Source organism: Salminus brasiliensis, chromosome 25 (assembly GCF_030463535.1).
Source record: "Salminus brasiliensis chromosome 25, fSalBra1.hap2, whole genome shotgun sequence".
NCBI classification, from domain to species: domain Eukaryota; kingdom Metazoa; phylum Chordata; class Actinopteri; order Characiformes; family Bryconidae; genus Salminus; species Salminus brasiliensis.
Genome location: NC_132902.1, coordinates 2482240 through 2494624, shown reverse-complemented (window position 1 = coordinate 2494624; position 12385 = coordinate 2482240). Strand labels below are relative to the sequence as shown.

Genomic DNA, 12385 nt, shown 5'->3' with positions numbered 1-12385 from the left:
GTTCATGCAGGTCGAATCGCATTGGCTCTGAAGTTCATCGTCTTAATAATGATGTGAATTTATTAGTAAGTCAAAGTTTATTTGTACATACACAGTTATTCTAGCAGTAAAAAGGTTTGAAAAATGTTTGGTCACGTGGAGAACCTGATAAAAACCACACAATTCAATGGATGGAATATTTAAAGATCCAAAAAAAGAACAATTTATACAGATATGAACTAAAAATGTTTAGAAATTAAATAAAGCACTCAACAAATGTTCACTTTTTGACTTAATCTGAATCTGGCAGTTTTTCTTTACATTGTATCAGAATTTCATGACGGTTGGACCAATAGAAATGCTCCAAAATTACCTGAAATAACATCTTTTTTACATTGGTTTCCATTCAAAGTTACGCAGGTTTTTTCCTTCTGCTGTAAAGCTGAAATTTTGCGGATACAGAAAGGATATAAAGAATAACTGGAGAGTTTAAAGTGCAGTGTGCAATACAATGTGGAATTACTGGAATGAAAGTCTGTGATGATAAAGCATATTTGTTTCTGTAAAATTGTGGTTTAATTTTTTACATTTAGTTTTTTTACATTTATTCTTATGAAATTTCGTTGAAACTGCAGTTTAAGCACATCAGCGTTTAACACAATGATCTACAGTTTCTAGTCAAAAATGTAGAAAACATAACTCAAGAAAACAAGGATCAAACAGGATTATGCCATATTCCTTAGTCCTCATTTCCTTTATAAAAGGAAACAGCTTGATTAGCTACAATACTTAAAATTCTTTAAAAACCAAAATACATTTCTTCCAAAAAAAAAAAACAATGTTTATGATCCTGTTTCAAAAAACACATTTAAAGCACATTGTATCAGATTTAATCATAATTGTTTTTATTTGCAAACACAAATTATCCTGATATATAGATGGAGGTCTTATGCAAACATTTGTGCACCACTGGTTAAGTTAATTACACATTTTAGATGTTCTAAGTCTACTTAAATTCACGTCCTCTACAGAAACACACTTCTGCATATTTTATAAATTAAAAAATATGATTAAAATGTTTGTTTGTGATGTTTGTTTACCTGTAAAACTCTACATAACACTAGAATATACCCACATAAACATAAAATTTGCATTATCTAGCTGTAAAACATTAAAATACATCAAAATAAAAATAGAATTTGTTGACGTGTTTAAAAGTAGCTGTTTTACTGGATTTCTGCATTCATACAACTCAAAACAGTGTTTTTTCTGACCAACCTAACAGCCAGTTTGTCTTAAAGTTGAAATGTTGCATGCTGGCCGAGTTGGAGGGAAAATGAGGCAAACAAAGCTCACATTTCGATACGAATTTGTGACCAAAAGTGAAGACATGAATCCCAGAAAAACATTCCTTTCACCCCGTTCCCATCTGGTCCATGTGGAATCTATTATGAGCAGACCAACTGGGAAGAGCTGCAGTACAGTCAAGCAAAATACGAGCCTTCAGTCTTCTACTGTTTATTATTGTGTAATATTTACACACAGTCAGACAGACGACTGTAGCGGCCTTCTTAAACCCAGTACCTGCAAACATACAAACATCCAAACATACAGCGTATGTAAGTAAATAAAGATTTTATAGTAGTAAATAAATATTCTGGATAGACAATATAAATAAACAATATAAAAGTCAATATATTCAGTATTAAAAACTGTTCTGTACATTTATTTGTTTAATTTAACAAATAAAAATGAAATGATGTATTCAGGGTTTCAAAAGTCAATGTAAAATATTCGATTCCAAGTCATTTTTGAGCATTTCTGTTGGTCTGTATTTCATTAATTGTTTGATACAGTGCAAATAACAGCAGATTCAGATTCACATTAAGTCAAAAATGATGAACTAGAAAAATCAAGACACCAGGTTTTTGAGCAACAGTGATGGTATGTGAAGTTTACGTTTACACTTTAAAATAAAGTGTGAAATAATACTGACTGTAATTAATAACTGTAATTAATATATGGATATGTGTGCAGACATTTGCCTCTGTAGAATACTTGTTCACTTATTTACAATTAGAAAATTGTAAAAATTAGAACATTTTTAAAGACGCTGATGATTCAGAAAGGAGGAGAAGGTAATCGTCAAATTTACTCAAATCAGAAACTTAAATCAGTTCTTTACATTGTTTGAGAATGGCATAACAAACCAGCCAATAGAAATGCTCCAAAATGACTTTCCATTGATTTATTTACAGTTCATCACAGAAAATCAACAACATGTAATTGATTTGAATGGGGGCGCCTAAACGTTTGTATACGACTGAATCTCTTCACAAACTGATATTTACTTTTGTTGCTGGACTGAAATTGAGGTTCTGGATTTCGTTAAAGTGCTTCAAGTGGAGGCTTATCATTCTTTTTTTTGTTGCTAGACATCGCTCTTGTCGCGGATATAGGCTTGTATATAAATTTATATATGAAATAATGTGAATCTGGCAGTAGTTCCTTACATTGTATTAGAATTTCATGATGAAAGGACCAATAGAAATGCTCCAAAAGTTTACAGTGACATTCCATTGAAAGTTCAGAATATTTTGTCCTTAATCTTATTAAGCCATTTTTTAAAGTTTTTATACAACAGTGGTGATGTACAATCCTACAAATCACTGCATTGTTAAAACATTTTATTTAATTTAAAGGTATTTTCTGTTATATATTATTTGAAGGCACTACTTGACAGATATTCACAGATTTCAATAAACAGCACTAGAAGTATTAAATATATTATAATGCCCAAACTGTGTGATATATAATGTTAAAGTAACACATTAAATTAAAAATTAAATTAAACATTAAATATGTTATGTTTTAGTTTTAAATGCTAAATTAAGTCTCCTGTTTTAACCTGATATAAAAGTGTGTGTTTTTGAGTCCACACTAATAACTTTAACAGCATTAATATCTGTTTATCTCATCCAGCTCAGAGCTGTTCAGTATGAAAGGCTGTTCTGAGAAGCTCGTTCATGTTTCCTGTATGAATAAGGGATAAAGCTTAAAATAATTGGAACTATTGCTTTTATATTGTTACATTTATATAATTAATTCTGTTTTTAAACACACTGATGGTTCAGAAAGGATGAGGAGGTTAGTGTCAAATTTATAGAATATCTATAAAAAACTTGTATCTTTATTTTTGCAGATTTTCACATAATTTTGAGTTTTGTTTTTTTACATAATCTAAATCTGGCAGTTGTTTTTTTTATATTGTATCAGAATTTCATGATGAATTGACCAATAGAAACGCTCCAAAGTGACTCGAAATATAATAAAATAATTTTACTTCGACAGCCATTGAAAGTTAAGAGGTTTTTTTTCTACTCCAGTAAAGAAGCTGGATTTTGAGAAGCTTGTTAATGTTTGAAGTTTTCGGAATAAGTGTCGTTCAGTGGGTGGAGTGACCGCCGTATTGACCGGTTTCATTAAAGCTCTATATCAGTGGAGCTGATAGTTGGTTGTTAGTGTATTTTTAATAAGCTGATGGTTCGACATCATCTGAATCTCGCAGTTGTTCTTCGTGTCGTACATCGTGTCAGAAATTCACCGGCCAATAGAAACGCTCCAAAATGACTGGAAATAAAATCCGTTCACATTGACCTCCATTAAAAGTTCTGCTGGTTTCCCCCCTCTCCTCCATTTCGAGGATTAAACATTGCTCTTTGCCCTGACAGTCCGTTGTGAGCTCCTCAGAGCTGGGGTCAGAGGCCAGGAGAAAGTGTTGAAGCTCGTCGCACACAGAGGTGAGGCGACCACACGTGTTCCTGCACCGGGAAGCGAAAGGCCTCGAGCCCCCATGTAAGGCCTCGTCTTCTGCTGCTGCTTCTATTTTAACACGTCAACAGGCCGTCACATATTTGGTTTTGACTGACACACGTAACCCCCCGACTTACTGTCCCGTTCGCCTGATTTGCGAGAGCGCGAGTGTGAGACTGCGAAACGTAACCTCGCTGATACCATATGCTTTCTGACCAACCTCGGTGTGGCTTAATGAGGCGTACCGACCGGGCCGGGTGTTCGTTTTCGGACGTCCTCTGGCTGTTACTGCGGACGCTCACGGCTGTAATAATTGGAAAATGTGCCGTTATGAGTCTGTTAATTGATTAGTTAATTAATCAGTAAAAGAAAAGGCAGTGTTATGAGTCTGTCAGTTGATTAATTGATTAATCTAGTGAAGAAGCATCATTATGAATCTGTTAATCGATTAATCGGGAAAGAAAAGGCATTATGAATCTGTTGATCGATTAATCACCATTATGAATCTGTTAATCGATTAATCAGGAAAGAAAAGGCATCATTATGAATCTGTTAATCGATTAATCGGGAAAGAAAAGGCATCATTATGAATCTGTTGATCGATTAATCACCATTATGAATCTGTTAATCGATTAATCAGGAAAGAAAAGGCATCATTATGAATCTGTTAATCGATTAATCAGGAAAGAAAAGGCATCATTGTGAATCTGTTGATCGATTAATCGGGAAAGAAAAGGCATCATTATGAATCTGTTGATCGATTAATCACCATTATGAATCTGTTAATCGATTAATCAGGAAAGAAAGGGCATCATTATGAATCTGTTAATCGATTAATCGGGAAAGAAAAGGCATCATTATGAATCTGTTAATCGATTAATCAGGAAAGAAAAGCCCCATTATGAATCTGGCAATCGATTAATCAGACAAGCCGCTTCACAGACAGGTCGAGGATGGTCACGCCACTGCCGTGATCACAGCTCATTAGTGGTTTAAGAGGCTTCAGCTGAAGTTACACCACATGTAATAATCGCCAAATATTTAAATGTGAATAAAAGCGGCGTTTTAATACATAAAGTATGTTTCTTCTACAAACATCAATCATCAATCAATTGATCAAAAGATCTGTGCGATATGACTTTAAATTATATGAGCTGCCTGGCTAGCATGTTTTTTAGGGGACAGTCCTGAACACACACACAGTGGGGGGTATAGTACCCAGCCCTAGTGGCGCAGTTTTAGGTGACGGGCGCCTGATTGGGAGGCAGCTTGAGCTTGTATCCATATATGGGCTGGTAACTCGGTTCTAGATATCAAAACCTCATTAAAGCCTAAAGATCAGAATCACAGCCTCACTTCAGAGTAAAAAGCTAAATAAAAAAAAAAAAGGCGTGTGTGCTGCCATGGTAACCTAACGAACATTTTGGCGGTCAGTGATGGAGGGCTGTCAGTCAAGCAGGTTCATTAGAATATTAAGACCACGCCCAGATCGTTGTTAGAGGGGTGTGAGAGGGGCTCAGCGAATAGGGAGGTGACGGGGTGGTGGATTGTAGCGCAGACCTGCCATAGACACGTAAACAAGGCATTGGGACATTGGGGACATTAGGGAGGAGGGGCTTCAGGTATGCTCCTCCTACTTACTCCTCTAACTCCCCTTAACGATCTAATTAACTGGCAGATTCAGAGGATCTCAAAACATGAAGGTCATTTACACATAAGATCCAGACATTAAAAAAAAATGCATCTTCAATTTTGCTGTTTTCACTTTTTGACATAATCCCAATCTGGCAGTTGTTCTTTACGTTGTATCAGAATTTCATGACAAACGGGCCAATAGAAATGCTCCAAAATGTCTTGGATTCAAATCTTTTTGCATTGACTTCCATTGAAAGTTAGGAAGGTTTCTTCCCTCTCCTGTAAAGTTGCAGTTTTTGCAAAAAGAATTTAGCGTGGCAGCGCCGATATGGGCACGTGAGTTAGCTGAGCAGTCAGAGTCCATGTCGAGGAAAGCTTCAGCACCGTCTGAAAGATTGAAGGAGGCTTTAGCTGAAGTCCGAGTTGTAAATCTGTGTTGTCCCATAATTCACGGCTGTGCAGTTAATCTGTTTTGCTCCTCTGCTGTAGATGTTTACCCAAGAGCTCCTGTGGTGAGTTAGGCCAGCCAACAGCAGAGCTTTATTTGCTGAAATAAAGAACTTCACAGCTGTGGGAGCGAAGCCCCCCGTTCTGACAGCCCTGCCTCACTGCCTGTTTTTTTTTTTTTTTTTGATCAACTGCACTTGAAGCTCGCGAGCGGCAGCATTAGCCAGGAATCGCTGCAATGTTTAGAGGCGGGATTGTCGGGATTTCTATTTATTTTTTCCAGTCGATCTGGGTTTATCTCCGTCTCTTGCTCTCATCCGTCGCTCTCTCCAGCTGCTCGCTGTATATCACCCTGGCAGGGTGTCAATGGGGGGGTGGGGGGGTGGATGTTGGGGTTTGGTGGGGGTTGTGGGGAGGAAGTGGCCTCTGTCCTTTTGGGTGGACGGGGGCTTAGAGGCCAGCAGGGGACTCTGGATAGGATCTGCTATGAGTCTGTCAGTCGATTGATTGATTGATTAATCTAGAGATTAATCAGTTAATCATTTAATTAGAATGAAAACTGAATTGTGCCTTTAAGAATGTCAGTCGATTAATCGGGAATGGAAAATGTGTCGTTATGAGTCTGTTAATTGATTAGTTGATTAATCAGCAAAAGAAAAGGCAGTGTTACGAGTCTGTCAGTTGATTAATCTAGTAAAGAAGCATAATTATGAATCTGTTAATCGATTAATCGGGGGGAAAAAGACCCAATTATGAATCAGTCAATCGATTAATTGGGAAAGAAAAGGCACCATTATTAATCTGTTGATCGAGTAATCAGGAAAAAAAGGCATCATTATGAATCTGTCAATCGATTAATCGGGAAAGAAAAAGCATTATGAATCTGTCAATCGATTAATCGGGGAAAAGGCATCATTATGAATCTCTCAATCGATTAATCAGGAAAGAAAAAGCATCATAATGAATCTGTCAATCGATTCATCCGGAAAGAAAAGGCACCATTATGAATCTGTTAATTGATTAATCTGGAAAGAAAAGGCCTCATTATGAATCTGTTAATCGATTAATCTGGAAAGAAAAGGCCTCATTATTAATCTGTTAATTGATTAATTGGGAAAGAAAAGGCACATTTATGAATCTGTCAATCGATTAATCTGAAAAAAAGGCATCATTATTAATCTGTTAATCGATTAATCTGGAAAGAAAAGGCCTCATTATTAATCTGTTAATCGATTAATCTGGAAAGAAAAGGCCTCATTATTAATCTGTTAATTGATTAATCTGGAAAGAAAAGGCCTCATTATTAATCTGTTAATTGATTAATTGGGAAAGAAAAGGCACATTTATGAATCTGTCAATCGATTAATCGGAAAAAAAAGTGTTGTTATGAGTCTGTTAATCAATTAGTCGATTAATTAGCATAAGAAAAGGTAATGTTACAAGTCAGTCAGTTCATTCTTTAATTAATTTAGAAAAGAAAAGGCATAATTATGAATCTGTTAATCAATTAATCAGGAAATCAAAATATGCTCCGCCCACTAAGCATAGAAATTTGTGGGATATCACAAAGCAACAACATTAAGTCTCCCAGAAACCCCCGCCGAAATATAAAAAAATATAAATTAAATTAATCTCAGGTGAACATTTCTCTGTTCTTTGGTCTTCAGCTTCAGTCCCTCCTCACAGCGAGGTCCCAGCAGTGCCGGCCCACCCCAAATTCACCCAAACAGACAGGTGATCTGATCAGGTACCCTATAGTACCTGTATCCCCCTCAGAAACCTCTGTAGTGACAGAGTTCAGAGTTTATTTAGTGAGGCCAGATTTCCCCCACGTTCTGGATGGATCTTCTGCCTTGATGTGACAGCCCCATCAACACCTCAGAGCTTGAGATCTCCCAGTATTGATCCCCCCCGCACACACACCCACCCCAGAAATATCTAGTAACACCTGTAATGACAGAGTTTAGTTAGCGAGGCCTCGTTTTCCCACGTCTGCCTGGATAGATGCTGTCAAAACTCCATAGGCACCTCCGAGCCGGAGATCAGCACCCTCTGTTTGTTTTCTTGACTTATCTCAAGTAAGCAAGTCTCCATTCCCTGGCCTTTTGCTTCAGTCAGCCCTCCCAAGCCCCCAGCAATGCTGTCAAACGCAGATTCGCCACACTGAGGTGGTGAAAAGGTGTAAGGCTTTGGCTTCGGTTGCTGTCAACCACCGATGGCCTATTTGTGGTGTCTCTTAAGTTTTCCCTCTGGTGTTCCCAGCATTGTGCGTTCGCTGTCGTGGCGTTGTTACTGGGCGCTCTGAGCAAGTGTTCATTGCTGTGTTGACACGCGGAAGCAACTGGGCTAATCTTTATGTTAAATGGCTGACAGTTTTGTGGCAACAGCACACAGCTTTTCTTGACGAGCTTCCCAGCCTCAGCCTCATGCTGTTTTAATGTGCCGGTGCAGCGCGGGAGCGGGAGGCTCTGTTTATGGCGTTGTAAAGACTCGTTTTAACACTGCATCTTTGCTGTCAATCATGTGGACTCCACAGCTACTCCTGCAGGTTGTTGGAGTCAACTCATTGTCATACATGGAGGTTCTTCAAGCTGGGGAGATGTTGATTTCTGGCTTGCCCAGAAAACCACGTTATTGTCGTCCAAATCCACGTCCAGAGCGTTACTAAGTAGCAGTAAAAAGCAAGTGTTACGGAGGTTTCCCCAACAATCAGGTTCGCAAAGAAGGTTCTTCAAGGGGTTTTGTGGTCTGCAGGGCAGGAATACCCCCTGGACAGAGCGTCAGGTAATGATGAAACAGTCCGAACGTGGTAGCACTTGGTAGAACTTGGTAGGTCAGGGGGACTGCGATGGCCACTGGCTGCAACACAAACCCAGAGCATCATCAATCCACCCCAGTGCTTAACAGTTGGAGAGGTGTTCTTCTCACCCTCTTTTTTTTCTCTCCAAACACACTGTTGCTCATTGCAGCATCAGTCTACAGGACCTGATCTCGAAGTGCGTCAAGCTTGTTTAGATGTTGCTTAAAAAAAAACGTCCGACACAGAATCGTCGCCTCTGTTTCCATGGCAGCGCGTTGATTGACAGGTTATATCATTGCGAAGACAAGAAACGGGAACTCGTTCTGGCATGACCCCGAAGCCAGACCACGCCTTGCCAAGCAGAGGAGGAGGGGTGGTGGTGTTGGGGTGCGAATTTACGTCAGGAGAAAAATTCCGTAGTGTACGTAGTAATCGGAGAGAGGAGGACTCGTTGGGGGCGTGGTCCTTGTCCCAAATTTTGCTGTCATCATGTAAAAGCGACAGTTCTTGCCTCGGTTGTCGATTGCACATTTTAAAAGTTTTAGAGCTGAAAAAATAAAAATTGCGTAATTTTGCTGAGCTTCACCAAACTCTAGCTTTTAACTGGTGTTAAAAATAAATTAAAAATTAAATACAGAAACAGTGCTGATGCAGCAAATTTCACATTCAGGTTCACATCTCTGTGTAAAAATGTGCTCAACTTTAGTGTGTTTCCTTTAAACAAGCTGCTGAAACTCCAAAAGTTGCATTAAATGTCTGGTATGACTGGATTTTTATTTATTTATTGTTTATTATTTATTGTGTCTTTGCTCTCTATTGCCGATACCGGTACTGTGTGTAAGTGAGCTGGGCTCTGTGGCGCAATGGATAGCGCATTGGACTTCTAGCTGAGTAGCTGGATCAATTCAAAGGTTGTGGGTTTGAGTCCCACCAGAGTCGAGAGTGTTTCCTCTTACCTTAAACTCTGTCTCCTACCGTTTCATATTTTGGTGGTTGGTGTGGCGCAACAAATAACACCACTACCTGCCAGTGAGCTACCACACCATGTGGAAGACCAGGGTTCGATTCCCAGTCTGGGTTACTATGCTAGTCCTTGGGCCAGACTCCTAACACTACATTGACCCACCTCTGTAATACAAGTAACTTTGTAAGTCGCTAAATGTCGTAAATGTAAGTGTATCGGTGCTACACTACAACGATAGTTCGCAAAATCAGTGCAACCCAGGCCAGTCCATCGTCTCCTCCCTGAACCTTAATCTGACAGTCTTCTATAACCACAGCTGACATGAAACCCTTTCCCTTTCGTTATTCTTTCCTCTTAATCTTGAGAAATGTACTCTACAGGGAACCTTACTTGTGCCTGAGACACCAGAGCTGCCGTGGCCGTGTGGTAGACACAAGAGCTTAAGTGGGATTTGAGTGAATGTAAGGCCACACTCCGAAGGTAAACCGAGGGGAACACCAGCGTATTGAAACAGACCCTAGATTGTCCTGTTCAGTCGGCAGGCAGATTTCCACCGGAGGTTCCCAGACAGTGTAGTCAGGCCAGGTATTTGCGATGAACCTGGATCTTGAGGCGGTCAGAAGAAGAGTACAAAAGAAATGAGAGGTCGTGAGCCTCCTGCTGCGAAACTCCAGCTTCCCCTCGCTCGCTTATAGCCTGCTGAGATCATATGGTGGCGAGATCCCGTTTCAGGCACACATGACCTCAAAATTGAAGCTGAAACTAGAAACGTGAGGTAAGTCTTGATTACTTCACGCCACGTCTTTTTCGAGGCGACCTCTCTGTTGCAGCGGGATTAAATTATGTGTGATAAGCACTGTAAATAGCAAATCTGAAAGAACCCTGGACACAGCCCTCCCAATCCATGTGTCCCTGTTGGCAGCTGCCGAAAGTCTCTGAGTAAACATCATCTAAAATTAAAGGAGGCGTTGATCTGAGTTTAATTGAGCGTCCGTCCACGAGCAGAGCTGCGAGACGGCCGCCCAACCCCCGTGCCCTCCCCCCCCACCACCACCACCACCAAATTAGATTTAGCCTTTATTTGATTGTAAACAAAGGTCCCACAAGGGCAGCCTCGAAAACCATTGTCGTGCCTTTCTACAGGCCCCTGCATTTGGCCTGACGTGAGAGTCCCTGTGAATGTCCCCGGAGAGGTGTTCTTGATTCGTCGCAATGTGGTATCATGTCTCACACTGAGCGCTGGGCTCAGCGCAGTGTCTCCCCCTCCCTGCATTTCTCGACGACAAAGACAATCCGTGCCTCAGATTTATTGGGGTGTCCAGTCTGGCTGCATTTTCCAGACAATAAATATAAAGGAAATATTCCCCAAAGCTGCTCAGCTATTCTTAGAGGACCACGTCGTCCCTTCCACGTGTTCTAGATACCACCTACCCCCCCCGGTAACTCTCATGCTTCATCGCCAACTCCCCCCTTTTACATCCCAGCACCGCCTTCAGCCACTGCATTGTGCTGCACCTTTCCGTGCCTCGGCCGAAGCTCATCTCGGCTAAGCTCAGCTTAGGCTCCGTTGCTGCTCAGTATCCCAGGGAACAGCTGGGCCGAAGGGAACGTTCTAGCACGTGCTCTCACTTCAAAGGCATCCTGCTTTTATCTGAACATGCTTCACTGTAGGTCCTGCCGCCTGGCCCGGAAAGCGGCCTTCTACGTCCAGTCGACCAGTTGCTCATCGATTGTGTTCTGTAGCTCGTAATCCCTTTGTGACGTCGCTGCTCGTAAACCTACTATAAATGTACTCGACATACCGGCGTGAAGACAAGGCTTTTTTACCCCCGTGTCACTCCTCACAGTGAGGTCCCAGCAGTGCCGGCCAACCCAATTCCACCAAGTACTCTATAGTACCTGTAACCCCCTCAGAAACCTCCAGTAACACCTAGCGAGGCCTGGCATGGTTTCCCCCACATCCTGGATGGACCTTCTGCCTTGATGTGAAAGCCCCATCAACAAGGTGTAATTAAAGATATTTGCAATTACAGCACTCTAACTTTAACCCATTAACAACCCCAGGACCTACCGAGGGGTCCAAATGTTTATTGCAGACTCCTGAGTATATTCCTAAGAATAAGTCAGGTCAACCGACTGGCTGAGAGAAGCTGCACGCTTAGGTAAGCTGATGTTGGGTCTCCTTCCTCTAAATACTACAGTAAAAGGATGTGGTGCGAAGACACACTGTGGCACTAATGTGTGTGTCAAAGATTTGCATTGACCATAGCATGTCAACTCAAGATTCGGGCCGCGGCATTAGCAACGCTACTGGGCTCCTCACACCTAGCAAATATGTGATACATCTTAAGGCTCTGAGGGCAAGGCTTGAGACCCTGCCTTGAGACTAGGAAGGGTCACAGGAAATGCTACAGGAAACAGAACAGCGGTCATTTTATGCCACAGTCCCAAACTCCCCATTGCTGAAATGCCGTTATTGACCATTCTGTGTAGCCAGTGGTGGTCCGGCAACACTAGGTTCACTAGGTTCTTCTTGTTTTTGCAGAAGTTTGACACACTACCACTACCAAGTCAGCTCATTTGGACCCACTGGCAGGTCCTGGCATGGCAAATGACTTGGTCCTACCCTTGCTCATTAGCCATCCCAGGACCTACCAAAATTACAGAAGTGTGTAAGTGTGTATTTGCATGTATTTACATAATTCTAATGGTTCCAGTGCTCATTAGCAACAGTCCAAGTGTTTATT

At 40.8% G+C, this 12385-nt stretch overlaps 1 protein-coding gene and 1 non-coding gene across 2 annotated transcripts in view; both read left to right on the top strand.

The window, feature by feature from the left end:
* rbm20 (RNA binding motif protein 20) overlaps positions 1-12385 on the top strand; it is a 71406-nt gene that overhangs the window by 413 nt on the left and 58608 nt on the right. The gene's annotated exons all lie outside the window — the stretch shown is intronic.
* trnar-ucu (transfer RNA arginine (anticodon UCU)) lies at positions 9524-9613 on the top strand. The gene is given in 2 exon segments: positions 9524-9560; positions 9578-9613. It is a non-coding gene; the product is annotated as a tRNA-Arg (tRNA).